Consider the following 16,995-nt stretch of genomic DNA (forward strand, 5'->3'; position numbering starts at 1 on the left):
CGGTGTCACACATCTCTTCTGTGGATTATCTTGGTCTCTAGCACTCTTGAACAGAACAGTATCACTCTCTGTTAAATCTTCTACCCTGGAAAACAGGTGATAGCTCAAGCATCTAGATAAGCTATTCATCAATGAAGGATGCAATTCTGTTAATTTCCAGTGGTGTTACAACAGAGGCCATGGGAACAGAGCCAATATTCAACTACTTGAAATTTAATTCTTACTCAGGTTGATTATTGCTCAATTGCCCAGAAGATAATGGCATTGGCTGATTTAATAACTGCATTTTTTGTTAGTATTTCAAAGGCTGGATCCAGTAGAACAATTAACATCCACTCAACTGTTCAGTGACCAGCCAGCACCTGCCTGAAGTAAACATAGAGATGCAGACCATGGTGATATGCTAAAAAGAAAGTGTGTCATTACTGACTTCTTCTTTGTGTCTATATAAGCTCCTCAGACAGGGGAGGGCAGAAATACAGGAAATAAGGAGGTGCCTGGGTTTGTTTGAATTTGTCTTTGTTGAGAACTAAATAGGAAAATCAAAAAAGCAAATTTAAACTCAATTTAAAAATTCCTTCCGCTTTCCAAGAACTGTATGGAATATGAATTAACTGATTGATTTAGCGGAACAATCTCTGTTCACCTGTATATGCTCATGAAGCACTCCATATATAGTTATTCTATATCATTCATGTTCAGTGATAGGTTTTATAAGGATTAGAAATTCATTCCTGAGGAACTTAGAAAATATTGAAAAATTCATCAATTTTAATAATTTACTATTATGATTAAGAAAAATTCAGCAGTAGGCTGGGGAGATAGGTCAATGGTTAAGGGTATATACTGTTCCTGTAGAATACCTGAGTTCAGTTCCTAGCTGTGGTAGTTTGAATGTAATTGGTCCCCACAAACTCATAGGTAGTGACACTATTAGGAGGTGTGGCTTTGTTGCAGTGGGTATGGCTTTGTTGGAGAAAGTGAGTCACTGTAGGAGTGGGCTTTGAGGTTTCCTACATTCAGGATATGGCCCAGTGTCTCAGTCGACTTCCTGTTACCTGCAAGATGTAGGATTCTCAGTTACAGATACAGCACCACATCTGCATGCATGCTGTCATGCTCCCCACCATAATGTTAATGGATGAAATCTCCAAAACTCTAAGTAAGCTTCCTCTGTTAAACCTTTTCTTTATAAGAGTTGCCATGGTCATGGTGCCTCTTCACAGCAATAGAAACCCTAACTAAGACACTAGCATCAGTATCAGGCAACTCACAAATGCCTGTAACTCAAGCTGTAGGGCATCCTGTGGCCTCTGAGCCATGAACAAGTCCGAAGTATCGGGAAATGAAAAGTCAAGATGTCCAACTGTTTGTGCTAATAGAGTGGGTCTGCCACCTTTATTGCCAGGAGAATGTGTGTGTGTGCTTGTGTCTTTTTATATAATTTTTATTTAAATTAGAAACAAGGTTGCTTCACATGTCAATCCTAGCTCCCTCTCCCTCCTCTCTTCCCTTGCCCCTCCAGCAGTCCCCTAGCCCCCCACCCAATCCCCACACCGTTCCCCAGGGAAGGTGAGGCCATCCATAGTGGATCTCCAGAGTCTGTCATTTCATCCAGGGCAGAGCCTAGGCCCTTCCCCATGTGTCCAGGTTGAGAGAGTATCCCTCCATGTGGAATGGGCTCCCAAAGTTCATTTGTACACCATGGTAAATATTGATCTACTACCAAGGAACCAGAGATTGCAGAGGCTTCCTCACTGACACCACATTTGGGGGTCTGTATCAGTCTCATGCTGGCCTCTCAGTCATCACTCTGGGGTCCAAGAGCTCCCCCTTGTCAGGTCAGCCCTCTCTGGGTTTCACCAGAACAGTCTTGACCCCTTTGCTCATCACTCCTCCCTCTCTGTCACTGGTTTCCAGCAGTTCAGATCAGTGTTTTGCTGTGGGTGTCTGCCTCTGCTTCTGTCAGTCTCTGGATGAGGGTTTGGCACTGGGATTGTAGGCTGGCACTCCCTTGATCCATGTCTAAAATCCATGTATGAGTGAGTACATACCATGTTTGTCTTTTTGTGACTGGGTTACCTCACTCAGAATGGTTTCTTCTAGTGCCATCCATTTGCCTGCAAATTTCAAGATTCTGTTGGTTTTTTTCTGCTGTGTAGTACTCCATTGTGTAAATGTACCATATTTTCTCTATCCACTCTTCACAGGTCTCTCTCTCTCCTTGTACAGAAAGAGTAGGCTTATATACAGGCTTACAGGACAGTGGATAAACCCCTGTGGAAGAAATTTTCCTCGTGCTAGATGTTGATGTCAGTGGGGCAAGGCTGAGACAGTAAGCCAGAACTAGAAAACAGGATGTACTTAGACTGGAAAACAGGATGGACTTGTTGACTTACCAGTGATTCATACAGAACCCATGGGGGCTGGGACCCAACAGTATCCAATCCCTCTGACCCCTGGAGACACTTGCAGCCACACACACACACACACACACACACACACACACACACACACACACACATATAAACAAAATTAAAATTATTTATTTTTTGAGATTATAATATAAATACATAATTTCTTCCTTCCCTTTCACCTCTCCAAACCCTCACATAGACGCCTCCTTGCTCTCTTTCAAAATCATGGACTCTTTTTACATTCATTGTTGTTACATACATATATGCATATGTGTTACATCTGTAATCCTAAATACAACCTGCTTAGTCAGTGTAATGTTCCTTGTATTTATGTTTTCATGGGTGACCATTTGGTATTACAACACCAATTGGTGTGTTCTTCCCTGAGAAGGAATATTTCTCTCACTGTTAGAATTTGTTAGTTGCCTGTAGTTCTTTGTCAAGGGTTGAGATCTCTGTAGATATTCTAAGGTTAGATAACCTTATATTACTAGCTCTTGAGTGGTGTTGAATATTAGAGAGATTAAATACAAGCTAACTACCTTTGAACTTTTAAGTGAGGTAAGGTAGTAGTGGAAACTGTGAATTTTGTTAAATTTCAATATAAATTTTCCAATTTATCCATTTTCTGCAAGTACCATCCGTTTGGAACCTCAGTGCTATTATTTTAAAGCCAGTTATGAGAAATGTGTTAGTTCCAGATGGAATATATTGAGAAAGAAATAATGGGTGTGAGGGTAAGATATAGGATCACCTAGGGTTTACCCAGCTGTATTCCTGGAGCTATGAATTTATTTATATTGCTTTTTATATTTCCTCATACTTTTGTATTTTCTCAGTCTTGTAAATACTGGATATAGTCCATCCTTATATCTTTATTTTATTTATATTATCTAATTACAGAAGGAATAATCTGTGGATAAACATGGAGTGATTAGAAATAATATAAATTAGTCTATAAATGTGGCCTTCAAGCCTTCAAATTTCCAGTCATGTTGCTACCTTTAAACCTGCAGTGAGCAGCATTACTCTTGAACACTGAGTTTCATAGATATATAACAGAAAGCATTTCAAAAAATGTTTTACTTAAGTTACATTAAAATGTATATATTGTCAAAACACCACAAGACACATCATTTTGTTTCAGTAGCAATAAAACTCATTCAGGAAAAGCTACTTCTGGCCAAGAAGTATTAGTCTGACTTGGGTGCAATCTAACACTCCACTTAGACCAGGTCGACCACCTGGCCAAGGGACCACTCCTAATAAGGCCAAATCACCTTAAGTTTGCTTAGAAGAGAAAGGCAGAATAATTAGTGTTACAGTAAGGTAGTCTGTTTTCTTCCCTGAATTATCCCTCCTCAGTACAGTGCTTAGGAATATACTGAGGCTGGGTCTACCAACTTTCTGATGCCTGACTTAGAATGCATTGTCTGAGTTAGGATGTCATTAATGTGAAGAAACACCATGACCTCAGCAATACTTATGAAGGAAAACATTTAATTGGGGATGGTTTACAGTTTCAGATGATTAGTCCATTATCACCATGGTGGTGTTCAGGCAGACATGGTCCTGGAGAAGGAGGTGAGAGTTTTAAATCTGGATCAACAGGCAGCAGGAAGAACATGCCACACTGGGACTGGCTTGCATATCTGAGACCTGAAACCTACTCCCAGTGACACAGTTCCTCCAGCAATACCACATTGACTCCAATAAGTCCACACTTCCTAATACTATTGCTTCTTATGAGCCTATTGGGGCCACTTTTGTTCAAACCACTTCATTCTACTTGCTGGCCCCATAGACTTGTATCCATATAATAATGAAGAAATACATTCATTCTAACTTTTAAAGTCCCCATAGTCTATATAGTCTCAAGCCTGTTTGAAGTTCAAAGTCCAAAGTTTCTTCTAAGACTCATGGTAATCTCTTAACTGTAATGCCCTATAAAATAAAAATAAAAAAGCAGACCACATACTTCTAACATATAATGGCATAGGATATAATATACATACATTACCATTCCAAAAGGGATAAAAAAGGAGCATAGTGAGGAAATACTGGACCAAATCAGGACTGTAAACCCCAGGCAAACTCCAAACACATGCCTAATGTCAAAACACTTTTCAGATCTCTCAGCTTTGTTGACTACAACACATTTCTTTCTCTTGAGGTGGTTCCACTCCCTGTTAGCAGTTTTCCTTGGAAGGTATCCCATGACTCTGGCATTTCCAACATTTTAGGGGCTCTGAGGCAATCCAGATATCACCTTCATAGCTTTATACAATGGACTCTGTAGGCCTCCATGCAAGGATATCCCTGACACATTCCTGGCCTTAGTGGCTTTCTTAATGACAGGGAAATTTCATTACCCTTTCTTCTAACATTGATTATAAAGCCAGAACCATGTGGCCAAAACTGCCAAATTCTGTTGCTTGCTGGGGCTGGAACATGGTCCCCTTATTCAGTCACATCTTGACAAGCTGTCTAGTTTTAATGGCTCCTTTTACTGCCTAAGCTTGTCTGTCCTGAAACTCAATCTTTAGACCAGGCTAACTTTAAACTCAAAGATCTGTCTCCTGAATGCTGGAAGTAAAGGTGTTCACTACCACACCTGGCTCCAAGCTTTTCTTCAATTCCTTTTCAGAATCTGGAAGCCTAGCTGGGTGGGATCTTTCCCTGAGGTTACCACTCCTCTATTCTGCTTAACATCAGGCTTTTCTTTGATCAGTTTAGCTCCTTGAACACAGATGCATTCCACTTCCTGGTGCCCCTTTGCTCTTCAAATCTTACATGTTGTAACTTTCCTTGTTCCACTTACTTCTTTTTAATATAGATCTACATAATCATGGCACTAATTATAGGACACAGTCCATAATGTTTTGAAATCTGCTCTGCAAATGTAATTAACCCAAAATTCCACATTCCTTACCAAAATATCACAGGAATAGTCTCTTGAGCCAGGTCTCCATAGTTCAAATCACCCTCAGCACCACTGTCCTCCATTACCCTACTAGTATGACCCATTAAGCCCCATTTGAATCATTCAACTGTTTTTCTAATGTAAAGTCCCAAAGTCCAAATTCCCCCCAACAAAGGCATGAAAAAGACTATGACAGCAATGCTCTACTCCCTGATACCATCTTCTGTCTTACTTAGGGTTTCTATTGATGGGAAGAAAAACCATGACCACAGGAACTCTTATAAAGGAAAACATTTAATTGAAGCTGGCTTACAGCTTCAGAGGTTTAGTATGCTATTATTTTGTGAAGCATGGAGGCATGCAGGAAAAGATAGCACTGGAGAATAAGATGAGTTCTAAATTCAGATCAGTAGACAGCAAGAAAAAGAATGCCATACTTGGCCTGGCTTGAGCCCTTGAGATGTCAAAGTCTTTCCCCAGTGATATACTTCCTCCAACAATGCCATACCTACTGCAACAAGGCTACACCTCCTAATAGTGCTATTCCCTCCTATTAGTTGATATGGGCTATTTTCATCCAAGCCACAGCAGATATAACCTTTCCTTATTCTTTTTTTTCTATCTTCCTTTCAGATGCTAGCCAGAACTGAAGTATACGTTTTTCTGGTACATTGTCTTTACTCTTTCTCTAAAGCTTCCCTTTCTACCAAGTGGCTGCTTTTCTGTGAAAATGAAATAAAGTAAAGCAAAGGACATGCCTGTTTCTAGTACAGTGGAGGGAAAAAGTTCATTATAGATAAAAGGGACAGCATGACCAGAGGCAGAGACATCTGGGAAAGTCCAGAGTAGTCATGACCCTGAAACATGTGAGGAGAGGGGGAAGGGAAAGGGAGAGGGCAGACAAGGGAACTAGTTAATGCAGATAACAGGGCAAAAGGTAAGAAATGGGTGGCTAACCAAAATGGCTGGATTTTGTATGGAGGAACCTCTGGGGTAAGGGCAGTCCAGTCCCTGGGCTGGAGAAGTTTAAGGTAGCAGGTGCCAGCCAGGAGAGCCTTGCAAGAATAGGGGAGTGAGATATGCTTGGAGAAACTGTTGGCCAGGTTCACTTTGGTGTATTAAATAGGCACCTCAGCCATTTTGTCCCAGTGTTTGAGACTTAACAGCTTTTGATTTCCCCTTTGTCTTTAATGACATAACCCCCTCTACCTACCCACCACTAAGCTACCCACTTTTAGTCACCCTCCCCCCACACACTCCTGGAAGATGTTGATATTTGTAGCTGGCCTGCTGGAGTTTTTGTTTTATGCTCTAATAAAAATTTTCTTGAGTTCCCATTTGAGTCCATTATTAAATTATTTTACTACTAAAACTGTGAACCCCCAAAGGAACCACATTTGTTATAATATCAATTTCCAGTCATTATCTCTTTTTAAAAATTATCAGGGTATGTACTTTTAAAGATACATGTTTGCCCTAATTTTGGATTTCTTTGTGATATCTGTGACATGGTACTTTTTTTTTAACTGAAAACATCCTAAAGAACATGATCTCAAGCTAATGGGTACTGACTGATTAGGTAGTACCTTTATTTTCTGGGATAGCATGTTTGGAATTGGAAATTCTCTTGGAAATGCACATTGGAAATTTCACAATTAAGTCCATTAACACCTGTGATTTTGCTTTGAAATACTTCTCCAGGTGATCAGAGAACATGCTTTGCAGATCTTGGGCACCACTCATGTTTCGAAGCCTGGGCTACTGCCTTTCACAGCACTTAGATAGGAAATACTGAGTTTTTGCATTTCACTTCAAAGTGCAGAAATAGCTTAACTATACACTCCACCACTTCGCTTTAAAATGTAACCTTCTCAAAAAAACAAGCTAGCTCTCTCTTCATAGTTTTAAATTTTTCCATTGGCTGAAGTATTATATAATGTATTCAATAGATCACTTGCTGATCTATCTTCTTGTCTTACTCACTGATCTATTGCCACTAAGAGACACCAGGACAAAGGTAACTCCTATAAAGCAAAGCATTTAATTGTGGTCTTGCTTACAGTTTCAGATGTTTAGCCCATTTTCATCATGGTGGAGAGCATGGCTGCATGCAGGCAGGTACTGGAACAGTAATTAAGTGCTAGCTATATCCTGATCCAGAGAGAGAGAGAGAGAGAGACAGAGACAGAGACAGAGAGAGAGAGAGAGACTGAGACACAGAGACAGAGACACAGAGAAACAGAGATAGAAGAACTAGAGATAAAGACAAGCAGACAAAGACTGGGCCTGGCATGGGATTTAAAACCCAAAGTTCACCCCCAGTGATGCACTTCCTCCAAAAACGCCACACACCTAATCATAATAAAAATTCCATTCTCTGGTGACTAATATTCAAGTATATAAGCCTATGAGGTCCATTATTATTCAAACTACTGCAACCATTCACAGGGAAGTTTTCCGATTTTTTGTTTCATATTTTGTTTTGTTTCCTTTTTTGTTATTTTTTAACCCATCCCATCTCCAGGAATTAATAATGGAACCTGACATAATTCATATTGATTGATTATAAACAAATGAATATTAAATGTACATTACAATCTAGAACTTTACAAAAGTTTGTAGGGGTAAAATAAATTTAGAGGTAGGAAAGGGTCAATTTTATTAACAAAGAATAGAATAATATAAGGAAAATAATGGGACTGGGGAACATATACAACTAAATATTCTCTAAATGTCTCAAGAGCAAAGAATAAATGAGGACAAAGAGAGCTGGATATGAAGTATTTGATGAGCTGTTGGGATTTCTGAATGGTTTGTCAGGGAATGTGTCCTCACATAGGAAGTTTTGATAGAAAGTATTGGGTTTTGTGGGTTTGATAAAGGATATGTATGGCTGTGCGTGTAAGAAGCCTCACTAGGTATTGTCAAGGTCATTTGATATAGTCAAATCAGCAATCATTCATGAAACGAAGAATGAGAATCTGGAGTCTATGTCTGTCTTTGTCCTTGTCAAAGGGGTACTGTAATTTCAAATCCTATAAAGTCACACAGGAAAGAATAGTTTTTTTGGAGGAAACCATTTCTTAATACAAATTGGATAGTGTCTTAATCTCCAGAATCTTTCTGCAGTATAGTGCTTAGATAAAGTCCAACATTATCAATGGCCAGCATTACCAAGCTGCAAAAAAAAGTTACAACACACAAAAAAATATATATCCATTCTTTAATTTTTTTTTCTTTCTTAGAAATCTGTGGTTCTGTATTCACTTGCTTCTTTCACACAGTTATCACACGTATTTACTACAAAAGTTACAAATGAAGACACTATGTGTGAACAACCTATTATTCTTTTCTTAGTGCATTTCCCACATGAACAGTATATAGGAGACTGGAATGTTACTGCACCAGAGAAGTCTTCCTAATGACCCTCTAAAACTCAACAGCGTCTTTGTCCCTTAGGTCTGCCTTATTTTTCCCAGTAGCACTCTATCTATTATAATCCTTTCCATTATCATCTATACCACTCTGTTACAGACCTTTAGTTGTTGCCATTCAGTACTCTATTTCCAGATATTATAATAGCTTTTCACATACTGTAGGCATTCCATAAATATTTGTTGGAAATTTAAACTTTGCTACACAACTATTTTGATCTGAGACATTAGAGTGGAAAAAAATTGAGAGCAAATGATCAACCTCATTAAAGTATATTTTTCATATATTTCCAAGATGATTTCCACTTGCAGTGAAATATTGGAATATTTTTGGTGAAAATTATGATACTAAGATAAATGCTATAATATTCTGTTTACATTTTAAGCTATACTCTAGAGGTTATCATCTTGGATTTCATCTGTCATTATGTATTCAGCATCTGTTGCATGTTGGCATAATTGGGCTCCTAGTCACTAGACTAGACTTCCAAGAGTGGAATTTGGAAGACAAGCTTGTAAAAAAAAAAGTACCACACAGATGGTAATAGATAGACCTGTGAAAGACAAAGCTAGTTATCCAAAGTTAGACAAAGAGGAACACTGTAGAAGAATGTGGTGGTTTAAATGAGTAATGTCCTCCATAGGCTATGGTATTTGAAATCTTTGTCCTCAGTTGGTGGTATTATCTGGGAAAGTTTAGGAGATGAAACTTTGACAGAGGTGGACTTTGAGAGCTAATAGGCTGACCCCTACCTCCATCCAGTTTTCTATTTCTGTTTCATATATATGTTTAATAAAAGATTTTTAGATTCTTGCTGTCAATGGCTGCCACTTACTTTCATTCCTCCTTGCCATGATGGACTCTCATCCTTCTGGAAACATAAGCCCAAATAAAACCTTCCTTCTATAGCTTGCCTGATCATGGTGTTTAATTTCGACAGTAAGTAGCAACACAAAGAGTCACCACAAAAGGTACTGAGACCTGGATCCAGATGGTAGAAGTAGCCTAACTATTTTATGTGTTTAATGTTTAAAGATCTGAGCACATATCTCAATATCTTTGAATGAGAACTTTGTCCAGACCCCACTACATAGAAAGTATAAATAGGATTCCATTCTCAACCACACCCATTGCTGAGAGTCAGAAGCAGGACCATCAGAAATAGCCTCCAGGTACAACAGAATAGAAGTTTCATTTATTTCATTTATCTATGAATAAAATGAGTAAGGCCCTCATTTTATCAGTGACTTAGGGAGAATTAGAGTACACAAAAAGCACATTTTAGTTGTCCAAATTTAGACAAACTGTAAAATACTTGAACAAGACAAATAATTTTGATCTTAACAATAATGAATTTTGTATATTAAAAATTTCAAGCATTTTTGGTTCATGCACACTCATACATTTACCTCAACCTAGTACCGATTACTTAGAAAGAATAAACTATAGTTAATATTTGTTTCTAACAGGTGGATTTGTAGGATGCATACATTTTAAAGTGACCACCCACTTCTAGTATCATATTGTAAAGCTCAGTGTTAGCCTGTAAGCCACACCCTCTCAAGGTCTAGGTAACTCCTGGAGTACTGGGATGTCTAGTTCTTGGACAATAACAAAATCTCATGGGAAAACACAGTGGTGGTATAATCCCCTGTAAAATGCCCATCTTGGTCAGTATTTGATTAAAGTTTGCTTTGAATTTAGCTCAGAGTGGTGGAACTGGTTTTTCTCTTGTGAATCTCAGGATTAACAATATCTCCTTCCCTGCCTTTCCAAATTGTAGAGACCTAAGAAATATTGTGAGGGTGCAGTGAAACCACAAAAATGGGAAGGAAGAAAGGTTTATTCGGGATCAAACTGCCAAGGCTGTCTCTCAATGGGGGTGGGGGCTGGGAGGAGGCTGGAGAGGGTCAAAGATTAGCGTAAATGGCAGAAAAGCGAGCTGACTTTATATGTCAGCAGGGTAAGGTGTTTGAGCTAATACAAACTATTAGGGATTGCCTAGGAACTAGATGCCTTTGCTTAAGGTAGTTGGCCTGTGTGGCTGATCAAGGGAAGGTACCTGGTAAACAGAAACCACCTTTAGAGATCTCCTTTTCCAGTAAACAGAAATCTACCTTTAGGCTTGTTTACCAGACTATAGTTCTTCTGTTTAGGACAATGTCACCAGCACTGCCATTTTGGGATGCCATTTTGGACCTGACAAACATGTGAGTTATTTTTAAAGAATGTTCATAACACCAAAAACAAAGCAAAACTTGGAAACAACCTCAATTGACCATTAAAATGTTATTTTACAGACATCACAGGATACCCATCCAGGATAAATAAAGGGTTTTGTTTGTTTGTGTGTACATTTGTGTATTCACGCTGTTGGAACTTCCGGCATCATATTGACCCCAGCTCCCTGAACACAAGCAGGGCACACGCAGCAGCATGTCATCGCTACATCACTCCTTAGGGGACTGAGTAATAACTCAGTATGCATGCCAGTACGCATGGGTAAACTTCCCCTTTTATTCCCTGCTCTCTCTCTCTCCTCTCTCTGACACTCTCCACATTCTTCCCTCTACCCCCCTCTTCTCGTTTCTCTTGTGTGTCTCCCCTCAACCCCTCCCTCTCCCACCGCTGAAATAGACTATGGCTTGTACTCTCTCTGGCTAGTACTCCATTGCGAAGGCCCTGGTTCCACCGCTTGGCCTTTTCACCTTTTTTCTAACTTTTTAACTTTTACAAAAGAACAACACACACAGCATGGGCCAATTCTCAAGAAGGAAAACTACAAACTTCCATTTAAAAATCTCTGAAACATCAACACACAGACCTCCTGTCTGGAGCACTGTCTTGGACCTCCACCACAACTGAAACTGCTCATTCTTATATTGTTAAACTTGTCAATAATTTGCTTCATTTCCAACTTCAAAATGCTTGCAGTGGCATGTATAACTGAAGATGTGGGCCATGTATTTCAGATCAGATGCAATGGAGAAACAGGCCAGTGTTCCCCCTCTCAGTGAATGGGCTGGAATGGGATTCTGTTCATCAGAATTTTTAACAACATGAATGACCCAGCATTGACCAGGCAGAAAAAAAAAACTCCTGCCACTGTGTTAAAAACTTGGAAATTTGGGTCATTTTTCCCCCTAGCTGGTCCTGGGAAAGGATTCAGGACTTCACTGGAAAACATGGGGAATTGAAAACTTTGGGATTCAGGATAAAACCACTTACCTGGGGTTTGTGCTTTGTATTCAAAACTCATTTCAAATAAAAAGATCAGGTCAAAATCTTGGATTTTCTCAGGCCCCCAGAGCTGACTGTAGGTTGTGACCTTTCTGCCCTTTCATTCAATGAAGAGGAAGGACTGAATGTCACTATGGCATTTACACGCTAATAGATAATAGAATATTCAAGAATGAACTGGAGCCAGGAAGCAAGACTTCTGGATGTCCAGGACAGGAAATGGACTGGGAGAATCAAAAAGATAATGGATTGAAAATAAGGGAGCCCATTCCCTCTCAGCCTAGACATACAGGGGAGGACCTAGGCCCTGCCCCAAATTGTGTGACAGACTTTGATGATCTCCCATGGAAGGCCTCACCCTCCCAAGGAGTGGATGGGGGTTGGGATGGGGGACCAGTGGGGGACACAGGAGGGAGAGGGAACTGGGATTGATATGCAAAATAAGATTGTATCTAAATTAAATACAAATATATATTTAAAAAGAAAAATAAATATAGCTGCAGATCTGTATCCATGGCTGTAGATATATTAAAGGGATATATCTGCACCTAGGGAGAGATTAAGTAATCACTACTATAATAAATATATATACACAGAACAAGAAAAGAAAGAAAAGGCACACTTGTCTCAGGTTATGGCCCTCAGACACTTTTCAGACACTTTTAGAGACCATGGAGATAATTCTCTCTCTCTCTCTCTCTCTCTCTCTCTCTCTCTCTCTCTCTCTCTCTCTCTCTCTCTCTCTCTCTCTCTCTCTCTCTCTCTTTATCTCTCTCGTTTTATTTTATTTTATTTTTTTTGAGACAGGAGTTTTCTGTGTAGCTTTGGAGCCTGTCCTGGAGAGCAGGCAGGAATTTTTAATGGGTACAATTTGTACTTAGAAGCAAATATCTTTTTCTCAATTAGCATTCAAGGAAACCTTACTTCTTTCTTTTGCTGGTCTACTGACCATAAAAGGTTTTTCATTCATTTTATGCTGTCTTGCTTCCACATTTAAGCACCATTTTTTTCCTTATAAAGTATAAGAATGACAGAAGCAAAGTTTCTAAAAGCTTTTAAGTTCAAGATTTGGATGTAATATTTCTCTCTGGAAGCATAAATCCTACTTTTCTATTAATTACATTCATATTAAATTACTATAAAAAGTATCACCTCTTCATGCAAAGGGTAGTCAGAATCTGTCTTGAGATTAGCATAAATATATATATACATATGAATAGAAAAAAATTGATTAGAGGGAAAGGACATGACTGCTCCTACATATGGTGGAGAAGAAACTTAATTGTAGATAAAAGGGAGAGCATAGCCAGAGGCAGAGACATCTGTAGAGACCACAGTCGACATGATCCTGAGCCATGTGAGGAGAGGGCCAAGGGAAAGCAGAAAGGAGAGAAGGGAACCAGGTATAGTAGTCAAGAGGGCAAAGGTACAAAAACAATGGTGGGTAACTAAAATGACTGGAATGAAAAAAATATATATGTATGAAAGAGGCTCTGAGTGAAAGGCAGTCCAGCCACTGGACTGGAGAGTTTAGGGGGGTATGACAGCTATACCTTGTAATAGGTCGGTTCTGAGGGATGCTGGGACAACCTGGAAGCCAGGTTCACTTTGATATGCTAAATAGGCACCTCAGCCATTTTTCCTAGGAGTTGAGACTTAATAATGTTTGTTTGTGTGTGTGTGTGTGTGTGTGTGTGTGTGTGTGCGTGCGCGCGCACGTTTGTGTATACATGTGTATATCTAATAGATCTGAGAAGGATTCAAGACCTTCTTTGCTTAGCTGGATATTGTGAGATTTGGTCTTAGTTAGCTTTCTATTGCAGCAATAAACACCAAGACAAAAAGTAGCTTGGGAATTATTATTGCAGTAATAATCACCAAGACAAAAAAGTTATTTCTTCTTATAACTCTGAGGTCACATTACATTACTGGGAAAAAAAATCAGTCAAGGACTCAAGCAGGGAAGGAATCTAGAGACAATAATTAATTGAAACAGAGACCATGGAGGAAGGCTGCTTACTGGCTGATTTTTCATTGCTGACACAGCTCACTTTTTTTCAGATCATCCAGGATCACCTGCCAAGGAATGGCACTGCCCACAGAGGGCGAGGCCTTCCCACAATAATAGTTTAATAAACAAAATACCCCACAGGCTTTCCCACAGGCAAACTTGTCTGGTGGGAGTAATTTTTTTTTTTGCTGTTGTTTAGGTTCTATCTTTCCAAATGACTAAAGTTGATTTAAAAAAATGACCAAGGCAGAATATTTTACAAGAATTACACAAGAAGATATATTTATCCAAAGATAAGTCTATAATTCTCTCCTTTGTAATGCAAAAGCTAGGTAGATTCTCTAGAATTTCTGAGTCAAGGAAGAGACGCAGTTTTCTGGAAATGCTTGGATCTTCTGATTGTCACCACATTAGAAGCTGCTGTACTCCCATTAACCTTGCTTCTAGACTAGAGACAGTTTGAAATAAATTTTTACGGCATTTCAACCTCATAAATCTGTGTGTTATTATTACCAACTTGAAAATTGATAGTGACACACAGACCAGTAGCTTTAACACACAGCCTAAAATGCTGAAAAAGAATTTAATATTTCCCATAAGGTGGGTGCTGGGCCAAAGAGACATCTGTCAGTGAAGTACACAAGCACTCCCAGACTCACTTAGAAAAGCAGGATATGGTGATGTACATGCCTATAATTCCAGCCAAATCTCTGGGGGCTCACTAGTTATGGAGTTTTTTTTTGAAAATGGCCCTAATAAGCTAAATGGAAGTTGAACTACTAGGGGGTGTGACATTATTGGTGTAGGTATGGCTCTTTTGGAGGAAATGTGTCACTGGAGATAGGCTTTGATATCTCAAATGCTCAAGCCAGGTCCAGTGTAGTATCATTCTCTTTTTCTGTTCCCTGCCAATCCAGATGTAGAACTCTTAGCTCCTCTGCAGCACTGTGTCTGTCCCCATGCCTCCTACCATGATGAGCATCCTGCCATGATGATAATGAACTAAAGCTCTGAAACTGTAGCCTACCCAATTAAATGTTTTCCTTATTAAGAGCTGGCATGGTCATGGTGTCCTTTCTTAGCAATAGAAATTCTAACTAGGACAGAAGTTGGTACCAGATACTGAGATCTTGCTGTGATAGGCCTGACCATCCACACCTTTGTTTGGAGGAATTTGGAATATTTTGGGACTTTGGGTGAGAAAAGCCACTGGAAACTTTAAGGATTAATGGGCCATACTAGTAGGAGCATGGAAGACAGTGGTTCTGATGGGTGATTTGAACTGTGGGGGCCTTTTTCAAGAGGAGAATATTATCAAAGGAGAATATTAGTGTGTGGCCTAGAGACTGATCTTGTGATATTTTGGTGAAGAATGAGGCTGTTTTCTGTCCTTGCTCAAAAACTCATCCTGAGGCTAAACTGAAGAGTTATGGATAAACAGTTTTTGCAGAGGAGATTTCTAGACAGCTTAGCATTTACTGTGTTGCTTGGTTATTAGTGGTCGGTCATGTATAGTTGGAAGCTTCCCACCAGTCAGTACTTGCTACAGCTTGTAAAATAACACCCTACTCTAAGGCTTAATATTAATTATAATTGTTTGACCAATGGCTCAGGAATATTACTGTCTAACTTTCACAATTAAAGTAACAAATTTTTGCTAATCTGTTTATTACCATATAACAGTGTCTTACTGGTAATGTTCTGGCCTCTTACTTCTACTGTGACTATAAGGTATCTCCCTGAATCTGCCTTCTCTCTCTCTCTGTATCTTTTTATATTATTATTATTTTCCATTTTTTAAACTTAAATTGGAAACAAGCTTCTTCTTCTTGTCAATCCCAGCTCCCTCTCTCTCCCCTCCTCCCCTGTCCCCATTGACCTCCTATTCTATTCCCTTTCTGATCCCCAGGGAGGGTGAGGCCTTCCATGAGCATCTTCAAAGTCTGTCATATCATTTGGAGCAGGGCCTACACCCTCCCCTATGTGTATAGGCTGAGAGAGTATCCCTCTATGTGGTGTGGGCTCCCAAAGTCCACTCGTTTACTAGGGATAAATACTGATCCACTACCAGAGGCCCCACAAATTAAACAGAACTTCAAAATGACGTTCTCATTCAGGGGTTCTGGAACAGTCCTATGCTGGTTTCCCAGCTATCAGTCTGAGGTCCATGGGCAACCCCATGTTCAGGTCAGCTGTTTTGTGTGTTTCTCCAGCCCTGTCTTGACCCCTTTGCTCATAACTCCATCTCTACAACTGGATTCCAGAGTTCAGCTCGGTGTTTAGCTGTGGGTGTCTGCTTCTGCTTCCATCAGCTACTGAATGAAGGCTCTAGGATGGCATATAAGTTAGTCATCAATCTCATTATTGGAGAAGGACATTTAAGGTAGCCTCTCTGTTATTGCTTAGATTATTAGTTGGGGTCAACCTTGTAGATCTCTGGACATTTCCCTAGTGTCAGATTTCTCTTTAAACGTATAATGGCTCCCTCTATTATGGTAGCTCTTTTCTTACTCTCCTCTATTCTTCCCCTGACTTAATCTTCCTGCTTTCTCCTGTCCTCCTCTCCCCTCCTCTTCTCCCCTTCTCTTTCTTCTAACTCCCTCTCCCCTTTTCTAGGGGGACCATGTATGTCTGTCTCTCTTAGGGTCTTCCCTGTTTCCTAGCTTCTCTAGTAGTGTAGATTGTAGGCTGGTACTCCTTTGCTCTATATCTAAAATTCATATATGAGTGAGATTTTTATATTTTTGTGACTGGTTACCTTGCTCAGGATGGTTTCTTCCAGTTCCATCCATTTGCCTGTGAATTTCAAGATTCCAAGGTTTTTTTTTCTGTTGAGCAGTACTCCATTGTGTAAATACACCACATTTTCTCCATCCATTCTTCAGTTGAGGGGCATCTAGCTTGCTTGATTTCCTGCCTGGCTCTAATCAGCATTATTTGTCAACCAAGAAAAGCAACACATATTCATA

The sequence above is a fragment of the Mesocricetus auratus genome, unplaced genomic scaffold (assembly GCF_017639785.1).
Source record: "Mesocricetus auratus isolate SY011 unplaced genomic scaffold, BCM_Maur_2.0 Super-Scaffold_100676, whole genome shotgun sequence".
Lineage (NCBI taxonomy): Eukaryota > Metazoa > Chordata > Mammalia > Rodentia > Cricetidae > Mesocricetus > Mesocricetus auratus.